Source organism: Ovis aries, chromosome Y (genome assembly GCF_016772045.2).
Source record: "Ovis aries strain OAR_USU_Benz2616 breed Rambouillet chromosome Y, ARS-UI_Ramb_v3.0, whole genome shotgun sequence".
Taxonomy (NCBI): Eukaryota; Metazoa; Chordata; class Mammalia; order Artiodactyla; family Bovidae; genus Ovis; species Ovis aries.
The window spans coordinates 21,234,438-21,251,197 of NC_082741.1; the positions used below are offsets into that span (position 1 = coordinate 21,234,438).

General features: G+C 42.3%; 1 pseudogene; it reads left to right on the forward strand.

Moving 5' to 3' along the window:
• The first annotated feature begins 14,387 nt into the window (after positions 1-14,387).
• LOC132659032 (testis-specific Y-encoded protein 1-like) lies at positions 14,388-16,254 on the forward strand (annotated as a pseudogene).
• The last annotated feature ends 506 nt before the right edge of the window (positions 16,255-16,760 follow it).

The window sequence follows — 16,760 nt, forward strand, 5'->3', positions numbered from 1 at the left end:
ACAATGTGTGACCTTTGTGTCTGGCTTTATTCAGATGTCGTATTTTCTTTTTAAATATTTATTTATTTAGCTATGTGGCATGTGGGATCTTAGTTCCCAGCCCAGGGATGGCACCTGTGGAGAGTCTTAAACCCTGGATCGCCAGGAAAGTCCCCTCGTTTGTGTACTTTCAAGATTCATCGTGTTCATGCTTGTATAGCAGTGAATGTTTTTATTTTATTTTTATGGCTGAATATGGTATATGAATATGGTAAATGGCTTCCATGCAGTCCATTTTGAGCATATACCACAGTTTGTTTATCCATTCGTCAATGAATGGATAATACGTGGATGGTGTACTCTTTGTGGCTATTGCGAGTAATGTTGCTGTGAACACTGATTTTGCATGGACTGAACATTTTCAGTGTTGGTGCATATATACAAAAGAGGGAAATTCCTGGATCATATCTCTACTCTACATTTAATTTTTGAGGTACTGACCAACCACTTTTGCAAGAGTGGTTGTACCATTTTACAGCAATTACCTCAACAATATCATGAAGATTCCTTTTCTCCACATCTTCTGCAGCACTTGTTATTATTCGTCCTTTTGATTGGGTGTGAAGTAGTCTGGTGTGAAGTAGTATCTCAGTGAGACTGATTGACATTTTGCTCAGGGCTTCCCTGGTGGCTCAGAAGGGAAAGTGTCTGCCTGCAAGGTAGGAGACCTGGGATCAATTCCTGGGTGGGGAAGATCGCCTTGAGAAGGAAATGGTAATCCACTCCAGCACTCTTGCCTGGAAAATCCCATGAATGGAGGAGCCTGGTAGACTACAGTCCATGGGGTTGCAAAGAGTCGGAAATGTCTATTCAAATTCTTTTCCTGGTTATTAAATGCTTTTCTGTTTTTAATTGTTGTAGAAAACATCTAAGTTAAATTTTTACCATTTTACCCATTTTTGCATGCTAAGTATTTTGCACACTTTCATCAGCCTTTTGGAGAAAGAAATGGCAACCCACTGCAAATCTGATGGAGAAGGGAACGTGGTGAGCTTTAGTCCCTGGGGATGCAACGTTGGGCACAACTGAGTGACTAAGACATATACACACATGTAGTCACAGTGTTGATTTGTTGTTGTTGTCATTGTTTTAGCTGTGTTGTGCAGCTTGAATGACAGTTCCCTGGTTGAGGATCATACCCAGGCCCCTGATAGGACACTGTGGAGTCCTAACCTCTGAACTACCAGAGAATTCCTTATCACATTGTTATGAAGCAGATCTCTACACCTTTACAGCTTGCAAAATCGAAACTCTGTACCCATCACCTGTCCCATTAAACAGCAACTCCTCTTTTCTTGCCCGTTGACCTAGACCATGGACTCCATCGTTCTTTTTTGTTTCCTTTCTATTGCTTGACTGTGTTAGCTAATTCATGCAAGTAGAAACTTACAGTATTTGTCTTTTTGTACGACTGGCTTATTGCATTTGGCTTGATGTCTGAAATGATCATGCATGCTGTAGCATGTGACAGAATTTTCTCTATATGGCTAAATAATATTTCATTGTGTGTATATATCACATTTGATGGACATTTCGATGCTTCCACCTCTTAGTTGTTGTGCTTCGTGCTGCTGTGAGCACGGCTCTGCAGATATCCCAAGACCCATGTTAACTTCTTTTGATTTTATATCCGGAAGTGGAACTGCTGAATCATGTATCAGGTCTAGTTTTTTAGTTTTTTGAGGAGCCTTTAAACTGTTTTCTGTAGCAGGTGCACCATTTTAAAATCTATCTATAACACACAAGGATCCAGTTTCTGTATGTGCTTGCCAACAGTTGTCCTTTCCTTTCCTTCATATGTAAACACACACATATGCACATACAATTTTTTCATACCCTGTTCCATGATTGTTTATCACAAATTATGAATATAGTTCCTTGTGATATACAGTACGCTGTTATTTCTCTCTTGTATATATTATAGTTTGCATCTGCTAATCACCAGCTCCCAATCTGTGCCTACCCCAACTTTCCCCTCTGGGGAATCACATAGTGTGCTCTCTATGTCTGTGAGTCTGTTTCTGTTTCATAGATAAGTTCATTTGTGTCATATTTTAGAGTCCATGTAAGTGATACCATATGATATTTGTCTTTCTCTCCTTTTTATTATTTTTATTTGTACTTTATTTTATTTTACAACACTGTGTTGGTTTTGCCATACATTGACATGAATCCACCACAGGTGTACATAAGTTCCCAATCCTGACCCCCCTCCCACCTCCCACCCCATATCATCTCTCTGGATCATCCCTGTGCACCAGCCCCAAACATCCTGTATCCTGCATCAAACATAGACTGGCGACTACCTTACATGATAGTGTACATGTTTCAGTGCTATTAACTCCCAAATTATCCCACCCTCTCCCGCTCCCTCAGAGTCCAAAAATCTGTTCTATACATCTGTGTCTCTTCTGCTGTCTCTCATGCAGGGTTATCATTACCATCTTTCTAAATTCCATATATATGTGTTAGTATACTGTATTGGTGTTTTTCTTTCTGGCTCACTTCACTGTGTATAATCGGCTCCAGTTTCATCCGTCTCATTAGAATTGACTCCTATAAAGTCTGCAAGCAATAAATGCTGGAGAGGGTGTGGAGAAAAGGGAACCCTCTTACACTGTTGGTGGGAATGCAATCTAGTGCAGCCACTATGGAGAACATTGTGGAGATTCCTTAAAAAATGGCAAATAGAACTGCCATATGACCCAGCAATCCCACCGCTGGGCATACACACTGAGGAAACCAGAATTGAAAGAGACACATGTACCCCGGTGTTCATCGCAGCACTGTTTATAATAGCCAGGACATGGAACAACCTAGATGTCCACCAACAGATAAATGGATCAGAAAGCTGTGGTACATATACACAATGGAGTGTTACTCAGCCATTCAAAAGAATATATTGTCTTCCTCTTTCTGACTTCCTAAGTATTCTTTTGAATGCTAGTGTAGATTCAAGTATTTACTCAACAACATTTGTTGCTACAGTGTAAAATGTGGTTGACTTTTAAAATATTTGTCTTCTATTCTGCAAGCTTTATATTAATTCTAATACTTGGGTTTTCTTCAAGATTTTCTATATACAAATGTATGTTATCTCCAATATACTTTGATTTTTACTTTCCATTCTGAAGGCGGTTTTTTGTTTTTTCATTGTGTTTTTTTTTTTAAACTACAGCAACAATTCTCTTTTGTTACCTGATTGCTCTGGTTGTAAAACTGCCAGTATAATGTTGAGCCAAAGTGTGTAATAGACTTCCTTGTGTTGTTCCCAGTCTTAGAGGGAAAGCTTTCAGTTTTTCATTCTTAAGTATGATGTTAGCTGTGGGTCTATTTACAGGTGCCCTTTGATTGAGAAAGTTCTCTTCTGTTCTTAATTATTAAGTGTTCTTTTAACCCTGGTTATGAAAAGGTGCTAGATTCAAGGAAATGCTTTTTCTTCAGGCAGATGTGTTATTTGTTTTATTGTTTTAAAATGGCATAATGTTGGTGACTTTCCTATCATGAACCAACTTTGCATACCTCCCTAAATCCCATGTGATCATGGTATACAGTCTTGTTTATATGCTGTTGAAATTTGTTTGCCAGTATTTTGTTTTGGACTCTTTCACCTGTATTCATGAGGGATATCAGGTGTGTGTGTGTGTGTGTGTGTGTGTGTGTGTGTGTGTGTGTGTGTGTGTGTGAGTGATATCTCTGTCTGATATTGGTATGAGAGAAGGAATGGCATCACTTTGCCTGCTATGTGGGGAAGAGACATGTGGCATAAAGGATGAAGCATTGTTGGATTGAAGTTTTGCCAGGATTAGAGGGAGAAATTTAGGATATATCAGTGTGGAATTGGGGTGAGATTATCAAAGAGAGCCCATTCTCCTTTTCCTAGGCCTGTGTTAAGTGCTTGACATTGAATTATGCTGTCTGATAACTAGGTATAGATAGATTATACTTTGAATTTGCTACCTATTTTGTTTGTTAACATTTATGAAATTAGAATTTGTGAATCGGTTGTAATGTGCATTTAAGATCCATTTTCTTCCATTTTTACTACGAAACAAGATGCCATTGAATAGCTGATGCCTTTTAAAAAAGCTGTTAACCTTAAGTCTAAGAAATAAGCATGTTTGTCTTTAAGATACAGAAACACATTTAAAAGTTACAAATTTGCCCAAGAAGACGCAACTGGTGTGTGGTTAAGTTAGAATTCCAACTTAATCTCCTATGACTCCAAAGTCCATGCTTCCAAACGCTGTAGAACAATGCTTTTGTAAAAATACTCATCCTTTACATGTGATTTCACCTAATGATCAGTGTGGCGGGTTTTTTTTATTTTTCCTCTTTTTTAAGTAGAAGAGGTTAAAGTGAACATGCGACAAAGCTATGATTCTAGAGCCATGGAGACTTGTAGGCGTAGTTTTTTCAGCTGTCATTGAGTCTGGTTGACACTCAGTGTCTTTGTCTGTAAGATAAGGGTGTGTATAAGTACTCTAGAGTTTTGGAGATAATCAAATAGCCCATTTTTCTGTACTTAACTAATCTGTAGTATGTTTACACTTAGGTGGCAGTTTGTATAAAGGAAGCACTGGGACTTGTGGCCGCACCCTCTAAGAATAAGAAAGTATTAAAAATATGGAACTCCCACGTATGTTACGTGAAGAAGAACAAGAGCCAGAAGTACGGAAAAGGGAGGGAGAGACGAAACAAGTAGATGATGATGATGATGATGAAGTGATCTTGGTTGGAGTGGAACATGGAAATGACGATGCTGACGTGATCTTTGTTGGGATGAGCTCAGCTTCAAAACCAGTCGTTTCAAACATACTGAACAGAGATACCCCAGGTTCTTATTCAAGGAGAAAAAGGTGTGGTCACTTCAGGAGAGGTAACGCTCACAGATTACAGCCTGTTAGTCATGTGACTCCTACATCAGAAGCAAAGACTGTCTTGCCAGTGTCTGACTCTGACTCAGGATCAACAGGTAGTCCTATTATTATTGAACCTCCGTCTCAAGCTGATTATAAAAATCTTTCACCACAAATAGTGCCTGATTGCTTTTCGAAGGAGTTATGTTCTTCTTTGATTACCTTCACAAGGTCATTGCAGCATCCAGTAGAAACAGCAGTTTCTGCAGGAGATGTGAATAAAAGTCCTCATGTATCAAAGCGAGTTTCCCCTTGTGAAACAAATCGCAGAAATCCCAGAAGGCCTAAACTCAGTGATGGCATTGTAGGGGAACATTCTTTAGGTTTCTCCCCGTCAGGTTTTTTTCATACAGAGACCACTCAGCAAAGCACACCAGACCGTGTCCATACCTCACTAGGCCATGTTCAGAATGGAGAACCTTGTCCAACACCTTTTCCAAAGGACAGTGTTCATTGCAAGCCTGTAAGACCTTTAGGGGAAAGTGGACAGACAAAAACTGATTTTCCAAGTTTGGCAAGTCCAAACAAAATTGGTGATCCCACAGAAGGAAATCTGATTGTGTTACTTCGTGACTTCTACTATGGCGAGCATGGAGGAGTTGGGCAGCCAGAAGCGAAGACCCACACGGCGTTTAAATGCCTCAGCTGCTTGAAAGTTCTAAAAAATGTCAAGTTTATGAATCACATGAAGCACCATTTGGAACTTGAGTGGCAGAGAGGTGACAGCTGGAAAACCCACACCACCTGCCAGCACTGCCTCCGCCAGTTTCCTACTCCTTTCCAGCTGCAGTGTCACATTGAAAGTGTCCACACGGCCCAGGAGCCCTCCGCAGTCTGTCACATCTGTGAGTTGTCCTTTGAGACAGATCAGGTTCTCTTAGAGCACATGAAAGACAATCATAAGCCTGGTGAAATGCCCTATGTATGCCAGGTTTGCAGTTACAGATCATCATTTTTTGCAGATGTGGATGCACATTTCAGAGCATACCATGGTAACACTAAGAAATTACTTTGCCCGTTTTGTCTCAAAATTTTTCAAACTGCAACAGCATACAGACATCATCATCGAGGGCACTGGGAAAAGAGTTTTCACCAGTGTTCCAAATGTCGGCTACAGTTTTTAACTTCCAAAGAGGAGAGGGAGCACAAGACCCAGTGTCATCAAATGTTTAAGAAGCCTAAGCAGCTAGAAGGATTGTCTCCTGAAACAAAAATTGTTATTCAGGTATCACTGGAACCCCTTCAGCCAGGATTGGTGGAAGTTGCATCCATTACTGTGAACACATCTGATTTTGAATCATCACCCCCCAAATCTAAAAGGAGGAGGTCAAAAAAAGAAAAATAATAGTTAATTCTGCCTTCAGTAAGTCTGAAGCAAGTATTTCAGTCAAAGTTAAAAATCCCATTAAAAACCAAAAGATCAACTTATAGCATTATTCAATAATATCAAATATAGGAAAACCGATGGGTAATTTATGTGATTTTGTTTTAAATAGAGGAAGTACAGTTTTGTGTGATCTTCATATTGAGCTGCTATTTAAAAATCTATGATCTGTTTTTCGTGTAATTGTCTTAACATGTAAAAAGGATGTGTGCATGTGTGTGTGAGAGAGAGAGAATGAGAGAAGTGGAGAAAGGAAAAGTAAGAACCTATTTTGGTATTTGATGTTACTTGTAAGTTCGAAAGCTCTCCTATACATATAATCTGTAGAGTGTTTTAGCAACGTAATTTTGAAGTGTTTTCATGCCTTGCAGATCTCAGTATCAGCTATATAGCCAGACTTGAATGTCACTCTCTGAAGTGCCTCTTGGGCTGATCTAAGATAACCTGGCTCTGAAAGCGTGCAGTGGAGGTTGATGGAGAAGCTACGATGTGAGTTTGGACCAGACACGGGATTTAATCAGTGAAGAGCTGTGGCTTCTTGTCCCAGCTGAGGAAGAGGCATACATTCACTGCAGGCACAGAGCCAAGGGAGAAGGAACACTGTCTCAGAGTGCTTTCACCTAGCCCAGGGACATCTCAAGGATGCCAGCTGCTAAAATGCCTGTGTTTGGTGAGAGACCCTGGCAAGCATGAAGCAGGCCCTGTGTAGCACTGACTGCAGTTGGAGAAGCAGAGATAGTTAATAGAATGAGACCTGGTGCCTGTGGACCTCCTGTTGAGTGAGCAAAAGGGGGATTTGATTCATTCTGTCCCCTTTCCCATTTGGCTGGCCTGTAGTCACAGTGAGGTCGGCATATCTGTGTCAGACACAGTAGCAAAGCAAATTAAAATTCCCAAAGGAAAAAGAGCCTTGACGTCCACTTTGATTTGCGCTGGACCCATAGTTGTAACTGAAAAGGATCAAACAGAGGAAATCTGTTCAGCTTTTGAATTGGGCTAAATTGAGTTCTCTTACCCTTAAGCTACAATGGAGTTGTCCAAGAATCGTAAATATAGTGGACAAAAATAGTCCAGGGTGATTAAAGCCTTTTTGGAACTCTTCCTTCCAATTTCCAGTTACATGTGTCTTACCCGAGTTGACCGTGTGAAGATTTCGGTTCTGTATCTTATCTTGCCTTGGACACAAATGTAGTACAGTTAACAGCTAATTCTTTGCGTGTGTAATTTCCCATTGTATCAAACTGATTGAGTTTCCGTCTTTCTTGACACAGTCTGATGTGCAAGAATTGTCTCATGTATTTCAGTAATTATCAGGTCATAGAGTTACCCTTCCTCTAATGTATCCAACCATCTAATCTGTGATTATACTTGTGGAAACCTTCTTTCTTGCGGTCTCCAAGGGCTCTTTCACAGACCTGTGGGGTACCCTCTAAGTATTGGTGCCTGAACATCAGCGCACTTGGCTGCCTCTAGGTTCATGAAGTTGAGTCTCCTCCTGGAGGTGAATGTCACCCCTTCTCCACTTCTGGCACGGATACCTAGCAATCTCTGTGCACCATTCCAGGAAGCTGGGATCCTGTCTGTAGACCTATGCCAGGAGCAATCTCTCCGTTTCCTCTTCCTTTCTCCTCCTCTTTGTCTCTCCCCACTCTCCCCAGTCCTCAATTTCTTTAAGTCCTCTAAGCTTTCACAAAATGCTGGAAAGAGATCATCACCAAGCGGTTAGCATCCTTCTCAGAACTGAAAAGGAAGGACTACAGATGATGAAGCTGCAGTGAATCTGTTGTCTCCATTTTAGGTAATTTCGTGAGTATAAATTCAAACTCAAATAAATTGTGTTTATTTATTCAAAGCTTGATTGATATATTTTCACTTTGAATATTTTACTAGGCCTTTCTGGTTAGTTTATTTGGGCCAAAGCACTTTGCTAAGTGTCAGCTGAAACCACTTTTAGTTGTATAAAGAGTGTGTGTGTGTTCTGGTCTCAGGTGAAAACTCTCTGTATAAATAAATATGCAGACTATTGCATATGTATCTGCTTTCTTCGATTTCTATAGTAAAAAATACGAAATGTTTTAGTTACGTGTTTTTACTGTTGCTTAGTATTATCAACACTGTTGCTGTTAGTTGCTGTGAAGTATGCTCCTAAGGACTACAAGTTGTATTTATTGCCAAATTAAAAGGTTCCCACAATATGGTCCCTGACTGCTTCCTCTCTTCCATTCTCTGTCTTCTACTGTACTATTTTCCCCACTAATGTACTCTTTTTGACAACACAGGCCTTGGTTTTCCTCCATCAAATTCCGTTTCTTGCCGATCCAGACTGCAAGTGTTGTTCTTCTGGAAATACTCTTCCCGTAGGCCTGCATGGCTCCCTTGTTTGAGCTTCACCAATGCTGTTCAAATAACACAATCAAATCTCCAACCCCCTCTCTTTCCTCCTCCTCCTTAAAGGCACTTGAAGTCTCTATCCTCTTCTTCCCTCTCCAGCCTAAATTTCCTAAATTTTCACAAAAAAAAAAAGAAAGAAAAATGAAAAAGAGAAGAGATAATAACATCAGGGCTTTGCTTCTTAGAATTAACTTGAGTCAGTTTCTGTGCCTGCAAATCAAAGATAGTTAATAGTGAGTTGAATTCTTTCAGGAGCTTCCTCTGTTTTTCTTTTGATACCTCTATATTTTGTTCACACAATGACACTTTGTTTTCTTTACAAATTATTGAAGATGTGTCAAGATTATTATTTTGTTACTGCCCTTTGTGAATTTCCTTGTCTGCCTTGCTTGTTCTTTCAGGTAAAATTTATTATTTGATTAATGTTGCCAAAACATTGTAAGTAAAATTAGTATTTGTAGAAATAATGTTTTAAAAATTATTTCTGCTGTCTCTTTACAAATAACATGGCATGTTTTTATTTTTTTTAAATAATCGTATTGTGTTGGCCAGTTCTAAACAGTGATGTGTAAGTGGGCTTTCTTGTTCTGAGTACCATCAAAACAATGAGTATCTGGCTTAATAAATTTCCGTTTCTGCTTTTAGATCTTGAAGAGAATTGTTTTATTGGATAGTTTACAACATTTGTGGAGACACTTACTGTTCCTTCCTCTCCTCTCCTTTCTTTTTCTTGCTTTCTTCCCTTGTCTCTCTTCCTCTTTCTTTCCTTCCCTTTCTTTCCCCAGGTTGTTGCTTGACTGGACCTTTCCTGAAACAAAAGGAATGCCACACAGAGTTGAATGTTATCCTCTCAGAATCCCATTTCGTTCCTCATTTCTAGTATTGGAATTAACCTCCCTGTCCCCTTATTAGATTTGCCACAGTTGTATCAATGTTTCTGATTTTCTTTTTCCAAGAAGCAGCTCTTGTCGTCTTATCCCAACAAGCTTTATTTTTGTTTTCTATTTTTGTTTCAATTCATAGATACTTCCTACATTCTTTAGGATTTTTTTTCTTTATACCTTTGCATTTTAGAAGTTTCTTCACAATTTTTTTCCTGTAAGTATATTAGATTTACAATGTTGAATTTCAGATGTATATCAGAGTGATTTAGTTATGCAGATACGTATCTATTCTTTTGTAGGTCCTTTTCCATGATAGGTTATTACATGATACTGAGGATTTCTTTTCTTTTTTTTTCCATAGATGATTTAGGGGTTGACCTATCTTTATTTAGCAATTTTGTCTGAATCCCAAATATTTTTATGTATCCATGTTTTTTAATTAAAATTTCATTGTCTAAGATTTTTGGCAAGTTGATTCCAAAGAGTTCACTATTTTCAGGCTGAATGTTTTCATTTATTGTTTACTGAGAATTAAGTTTTCCTTGGAGCTCTGAGGGCATGTGTGTATATACACTGACATGTCTATATACGCATCCTTTTCAGATTACTACATGTTTTAAGATATGTAAATGTATTTTCAAAGATATTTTCTGTTTGTATGGTAAAAACATGAAATGTTTTAATGCTAGAAATTTGTTCCCCCGAATGAATATAGTATAAAGAATAAAGATATAAAACTAGATTCCTTTGAGAGTAATCCTTACTAACAGAACTTGGGAATGTTCAAAGAGTACTCATAACACTTACGAAAGGTGGCAAGAAAAACTTTATTCAAGGTAAGAGTACTACAGTGGCGTATTATAACATGGGAGAGAGATTGAGCTTATGTGTGACTCCAGGAGGGGTGCAGCTGGGATTTATAGCTAAGGAACAGGGTGGGCCCATGGGATTGCAGACAGAGATGGGAGACTGAAAAGCAATGGACAACAATAACAGAATGGGTGTCAGTGGATGGAAACTTATTAAAATGAGGACTATAATCGTGAGGGTGGACTCTGGCTCAACTGAGAGGATCATTGCTGAGGCTAGGCAAGGCTGATGAGATATTCCGGTGAGTGAAATGATATTTGATCGGATACTGAGGGTGGTCAGATCAAGGGTGGGCTATGTTTTCTAAACTGAAGTAGCAGATTCTGGATTAGATTGGACTAGATGGACAGGCAGCCCTGAATAAAGACATTGCCCAAAGTTGGCAGTGCATTAATGAACTAGTGCTGCATAAGCAGTTAGCCAAAACTAGCAGCTTAAAACAATATTATTTCATACTGCTGCTGAAAGTTGGGAATCCAGGAGTAATTCAGCTGAGTGTTGTGGCTCAGTGTCTGATGAGATTGCCATCCTCTGAAGCCTTGACATGCGCTGGTGGATTTCCTTCCAAGATGGCTTACTCACATAGCTGATGAAACCGGTTTGCTTGCTGGCTGTTGGGAGAAAGCCTCGGTTCTTTCACATGGGCCTCTCTAAAGGGCTACCTGAGTGCTCTCGAGATATGACTAAGCTGGCTTCTAGAGTGAGTGATCCAAGAGGATGATCAAGGAGGCTGCAGTGCCTTTTATGACCTAGTCTCAGACGCTTCATTGTTCGTTTCTACAGTATTCTAACATGAGAAGTGAGCCACTAAGCCCACCACACATGTGAAGGGGCGGAGGAAGGAACCGTGGACATAATTTAAAACCACGTGGTACACGGCCAGAAATTGTTCACATACGTGTATGTCCAAAATGCCTTTTCCTGCCAATGCTTTTAAACAATTTATCTGTTACAGCATTAACTTGAAGTTCAGGACCTTGTCATCTAAGTCAGGTCCAGCTATGGATCAGGGTCCACGTGTACAGTATCTCGTGTTCTGTTGCTCAGTTGTGTCGTATTCTTGGCGACCCCATGGGCTGCAGCGCTGCAGGCTTCCCTGTCCATCAACTCCAGGAGCTTGCTCAAACTCAAGTCCATTGAGTCGATGATGCTATCCAACAATCCCATCCTCTGCTGTCCCCTTCTCCTACCTTCATCTTTTTCCGCATCACGGTCTTTTCCAATGAGACGGCTATTCCCATCACATAGCCCAAGTATTGGAGCTTCAGCTTCAGCATCAGTCCTTCGAATGAATATGCAGGAGAGATTTACTTTAGGATTGACTGGTTTGATCTCCTTGCAGTCCAAGAGCCTCTCAAGTCTGCAACACATCAGTTCAAATTATAGAAGTGTAGTTCCTCTAGACCTGAGGATGTGTGAACAAAAGAGATGAGTTAATCTGCTCCCTTTCACAGCCAACATACAGTGGTGGTTCAGGCATAGATAACCTTCATAGACACTCCTGTTCCAGAAAGGGGAGGGGAGATGGGAGTCAATAGTAGCAGTTCTGAAATCCCATGGGTTCTTGCGGGCAGTCCTTTGATTAGTATTTAAGGCCTGGACACTTCCTAGGCTTCCGTCTCTGATTTTTTCATTCTACCCGCTGACATGATGCCATTGCATGAAAGGTGGCTAGTATATGGTTACATGAAACAGTCTCCCTAGCCTGCTTCCTGCTTGTAGAAGGTAGAAGTCCAGAGCTCCTATTTTGTACTATTGCTGGTCCTTTCAGTCCGAGCTGAACTTAAATATGTTATCTTAAAACCTTGGTGTGTCTCCTGATACTCTTACTGGTGTTCAAGGCAAAGCACCCCACTCCAAAGCGACAGTCACACATGTCTTCATAATAAGGCTTACTCTGTCTTGGTTTTCTGCTGAGATAGCTGAGGGATAACACCCTGAACCTTGGTAGAAGTCTTATTGTGTGACTGAAAGGATCTCTGAGTGACACCCCTAAACTCTTTGGAGGGTATTGGCCTGACTAAATAATGCCATGAGGCATCCCCTTCCAGCTTTCTGAGGCTTAACAAAGAATTTTACAGTCACACTCGTCTTTAGAACACCTTTGTTTATAAAAAATAATAAGAAGAACTGGCCTATCGGTGGTGTAAAATGTTGTATTTAGACCACCTAATCTCAATGCCCTGGATATGATCTTGCTTGAGAGTCATTAATTTTAACAACTTCTGTCATCTTAAAAGACTGGAAAATTCCCAAATCAGCAAGTTTTGTCCCCTGTTTTAATAATCTTTATATTAAACATTAAAGGAAAAAAAATCCCTTCATGTTTTACTACAGGCAGCAAGAAAAAACCAGGAAGCACTTTTGGCTGTTTGGATGGAAATCCTCTTAGATAACTCAATTAATTAAGTACAGTTTGTCCTCCCAGCTCATTAGGTACATTTTCTACTTTTCATAAACTGCAGATGTAGTGGACTTTCGTCTTCACACTCCCCAGGCTCTCTCCTCCTGCCTCTCCTTTCTGCCAAGCAGCCTAGGTGCACGACTGTGATTCCGCCTAGAACGTGTTTGCTCAGTGAGCAAACGGGGAGCGATTCCCTGGCTTCAGTGCTTCTGCTGGCCAGAGACTGTGTACCGTTCCCTAAGAACTTCATGGTTTCGCTGTCCAACTTCTATCACCTGGCTAGGTCAGTTGCAGTAGCTCATACTCACAAGCGAACTGGCAGGGATTTCTACACGCACATGTGCAGAAACATACATGTGTACACAGTAACATCGCTGAGGGGAAACCTGTCCATATGCAGAAGTACAGCTTTCTTTTCCAGGAATGTGAATTTTGGTAAGCGCTCAAATTTCTACACACACATGTGCACAAATATATTGGTGAATACAGTTATATCGCTGAGAGGAAACCTGTCCATATGCAGAAGTACAAGCTTGCTTTTCCAGGAACATAAATTTTGGTAAGCACTCAAATTTCTGCACGCACATGTGCACAAACATGCACGTGTACTCAGTAACATCCCTGAGAGGAAACTTGCCCATATGCAGAAGTACAAGCTTTCTTTTCAGGAACATTAATTTTGGTAAGCACTCAAATTTCTATGTGCACATGTGCACAAATATATGCGTGTACACAGTAAGATCGCTGAGGGGTAACCTGTCCATATGCAGAAGTACAAGCTTTCTTTTCCAGGAACTTGAATTTTAATAAGCACTCAAATTTCTGCACGCACATGTGCACAAACATGCACGTGTACTCAGTAACATCCCTGAGAGGAAACTGGCCATATGCAGAAGTACAAGCTTTCTTTTCCAGGAACATTATTTTCGGTAAGCACTCAAATTTCTACACACACATGTGCACAAATAGATGGGTGAATACAGTTACATCGCTGAGACAAAACCTGTCCATATGCAGAAGTACAAGCTTTCCTTCCCAGGACATTGAATTTTGGTAAGCACTCAAATTTCTACGTGCACATGTGCACAAGTATATGCGTGTACACAGTAACATCGCTGAGAGGAAACCTGTCCATATGCAGAAGTACAAGCTTTCTTTCCAGGACCTTGAATTTTGGTAAGCACTAAAATTTCTACGTGCACATGTGCACAAAAATATGCGTGTACACAGTAACATCGCTGAGAGGAAACTTGTCTATATGCTGAAGTACAAGCTTTCTTTTTGAGGAACATGAATGAGACCTGGTGACTAGGACCTCCTGTTGAGTGATCAAAAGGGGAATTTGATTCATTCCGTCCCCTTTCCCATTTGGTGTCCGTGAACAATGGAGATCAACGTGGCAAACGGTGGGGTTTTTCCCTACTTCCCTAGCATCTGGCCAGCAACAGCCTGTCCTGGTGATGCTGTGCATGGCTGGGACGTTGGAGCCACCAGTGGCCACACCAGGCGAAGATGCCACCCTCTTCAGAGTGGAGGCAGGAGAGGACAGCGAGGCCCAGGTGGACGGAGTCGTGGCAGGGATCAGACGGGGTTTCCAGCTGCTTGCAGAGGACATCACTGAGGATGTGGAGGTTGTGCCAGATGAATGACAGAAACAGGGGTCCTCCCTGGAGCTGGAGGAGAAGACATTGGAGGAGCAGTGCCAGGAAAGGCCTGGAGGCCCGAGTGAGCTCCCGGCACTGGATGTGATGCAGGCACTGGCGACCTTGTAAGTGGAACTTAGCTCTAAGCCTGAGAAAACCTGCAGGGCCTACGTTTGGTTCATGTGCAAGAGTCATGAGAGGAGGAAGCGTGACTTGGCTCAGAAGAGTGCCAACATCCAGGGCATCCCTGGCTTCTGGGCCAACGTGGTATCCTTTCTGCTACTCGTTGTGGTCCAGTGCTCAGGAGGAGGGGGAGGTGCAGAGGCAGGAGCAGGAGGAGGGGTGGAGGCGAGGGGGCAGAATGGTGGACCCTGAAGGAAGTGTGGTACTGGGCAATTGGCAGGCTCCACAGGCACAGCTGAGTAGAGTCCGGGCAGGGCCACACCTGTAAGTGTCGCAGCCATGACTCTGTGTGTCTCCTTCAGGCCTGCATCTGAGGAGGATTAGCCTCTGAGTCAGAAATGACCAGAGACAGTACATGAGAGCCACCTTAGCTGACAGTTATTGTTGTAAAGGTGAATGATTCCAAAAATAACTGAGATATGGGAGTCACACACACAAGCGCGCACGCAGACACACACACATACACAAACCCACAGAACATATGTAGACATACTTTCTGATCCCCGTTATCTCACTGAGTGAGCAAGTTCTGAGTGGAATCACAGTAGTACAGCAAGGATGCCTGGCAGAAAGGAGAGGCAGGAATAAAGTGTCTGGGGGTGACCAGTGAGAGTTCAGAAGATCTGAGACACAGAACAGGTTGCAGTCCCAGACACAGAAGCCACAGTGGGTGACCCCACAGCCCTTTGAACACCCTGATACAAGGGCCTTTCCATCCTTCCCAAGTGCCAGGCATACTTTCTCTGACCTTACCATGAGCATGAGCACTACTGAGTTCCAGGGCAAGATGCGCTGCAGGCACTGGCTGCCCTGCTGGTGGAACTGAGCTCTGAGCATAAGAAGAACTGCAGGGCCTACTTCCAGTTCATGTGCAAGAACCATCAGAGGAGGAAGCCTGACTTGGCTTGGAGGATCGCCATCACCTGGGGCATCCCTTGCTTCTGGGCCGTAGCTGTATCCTTTCTGCTGCTCTTTGAAGTCTGCTGCTCAGGAAGAGGAGGCGGCGCAGGAACCTTTTCCCTGCTCCCTATCCTGACAGGTGCTGTTGCGGAGCCATCCATCGTCCCACTGCAAGTTGATATTTTCCTTTCAGGACCCCCCTACTTCTTGAACACAGTGACCACTAAGTAGAATTACCTTGACATCACTTGTGAAACGTGGTTCCTGGGGTGATGAGTGTGGGTGTGCAAGGTTGTGGAGTGTCGACCTGTGGGATCCACACCCATCTCCCGTCTCTCTGTAGGGCATAGGGCACGTTGTTCCACTCCTGTCCACTGGTTCTGGGACTTTGAACGGGGAGCATCCAGCCGCAGCGTGGACACCAGGAGCCTTAACTTTCTCAGCTGGTTGTCAGGTCACAACTGCTCAGAGTCGAACAGGATTGCTGAGGTGTGGTTGCTTTGGGCCTGAACACAGTTAGCAATTCACTTTGGGATTCTTGGCTGCTGGCTCACCTTGCTCGTATTGCCAGCGGATTGTCGGCCAAGATGTGTGGGATGATCGCCTGAAGTAGTACCCTGGGCAGGAAGGTTCTTCCATGAGAGTAACTGACAGAAACGTGTGGAGATGGGGTCTGAAGGTGGGCCCTGAAGGGACACTCATGTGATACTACAGGGACACTGTCCTTTCCCAAATGGGGATGCTCAGACTCATGCAAACTGGCTGTGGAGCCTGAGTTTGGGTCGTGCTTGTAGCAGGTGACCTCCTGAGACTGTTTATTTGGGGACTTGGTGTGTCCGTGAGTGAAGCAAGTCTCCATCAAATCAGCTGAGGTGGCAGCACCAGAGTCCAGGTGATACTTCTAGAGGCAGTGTGTATTAAGTATCTTTGTCAGAATCATCCTTTGTGGGTCCTTTCATCCCCTGGCCTCCTGCTGCTCACTGAGTTTGAGATTGCCTGGGCACTTCACTCCCGCCCCTTACCCAGGGAAGGCCTATCATTGAAAAGCTGTCCTCTCCGGGGTCCCAGTGCACCTGTGTGCTGACTTTGGGATCTTCTGTGAATTTCCACATTCACCACTCAGTGTCTCACAACCACCAAACA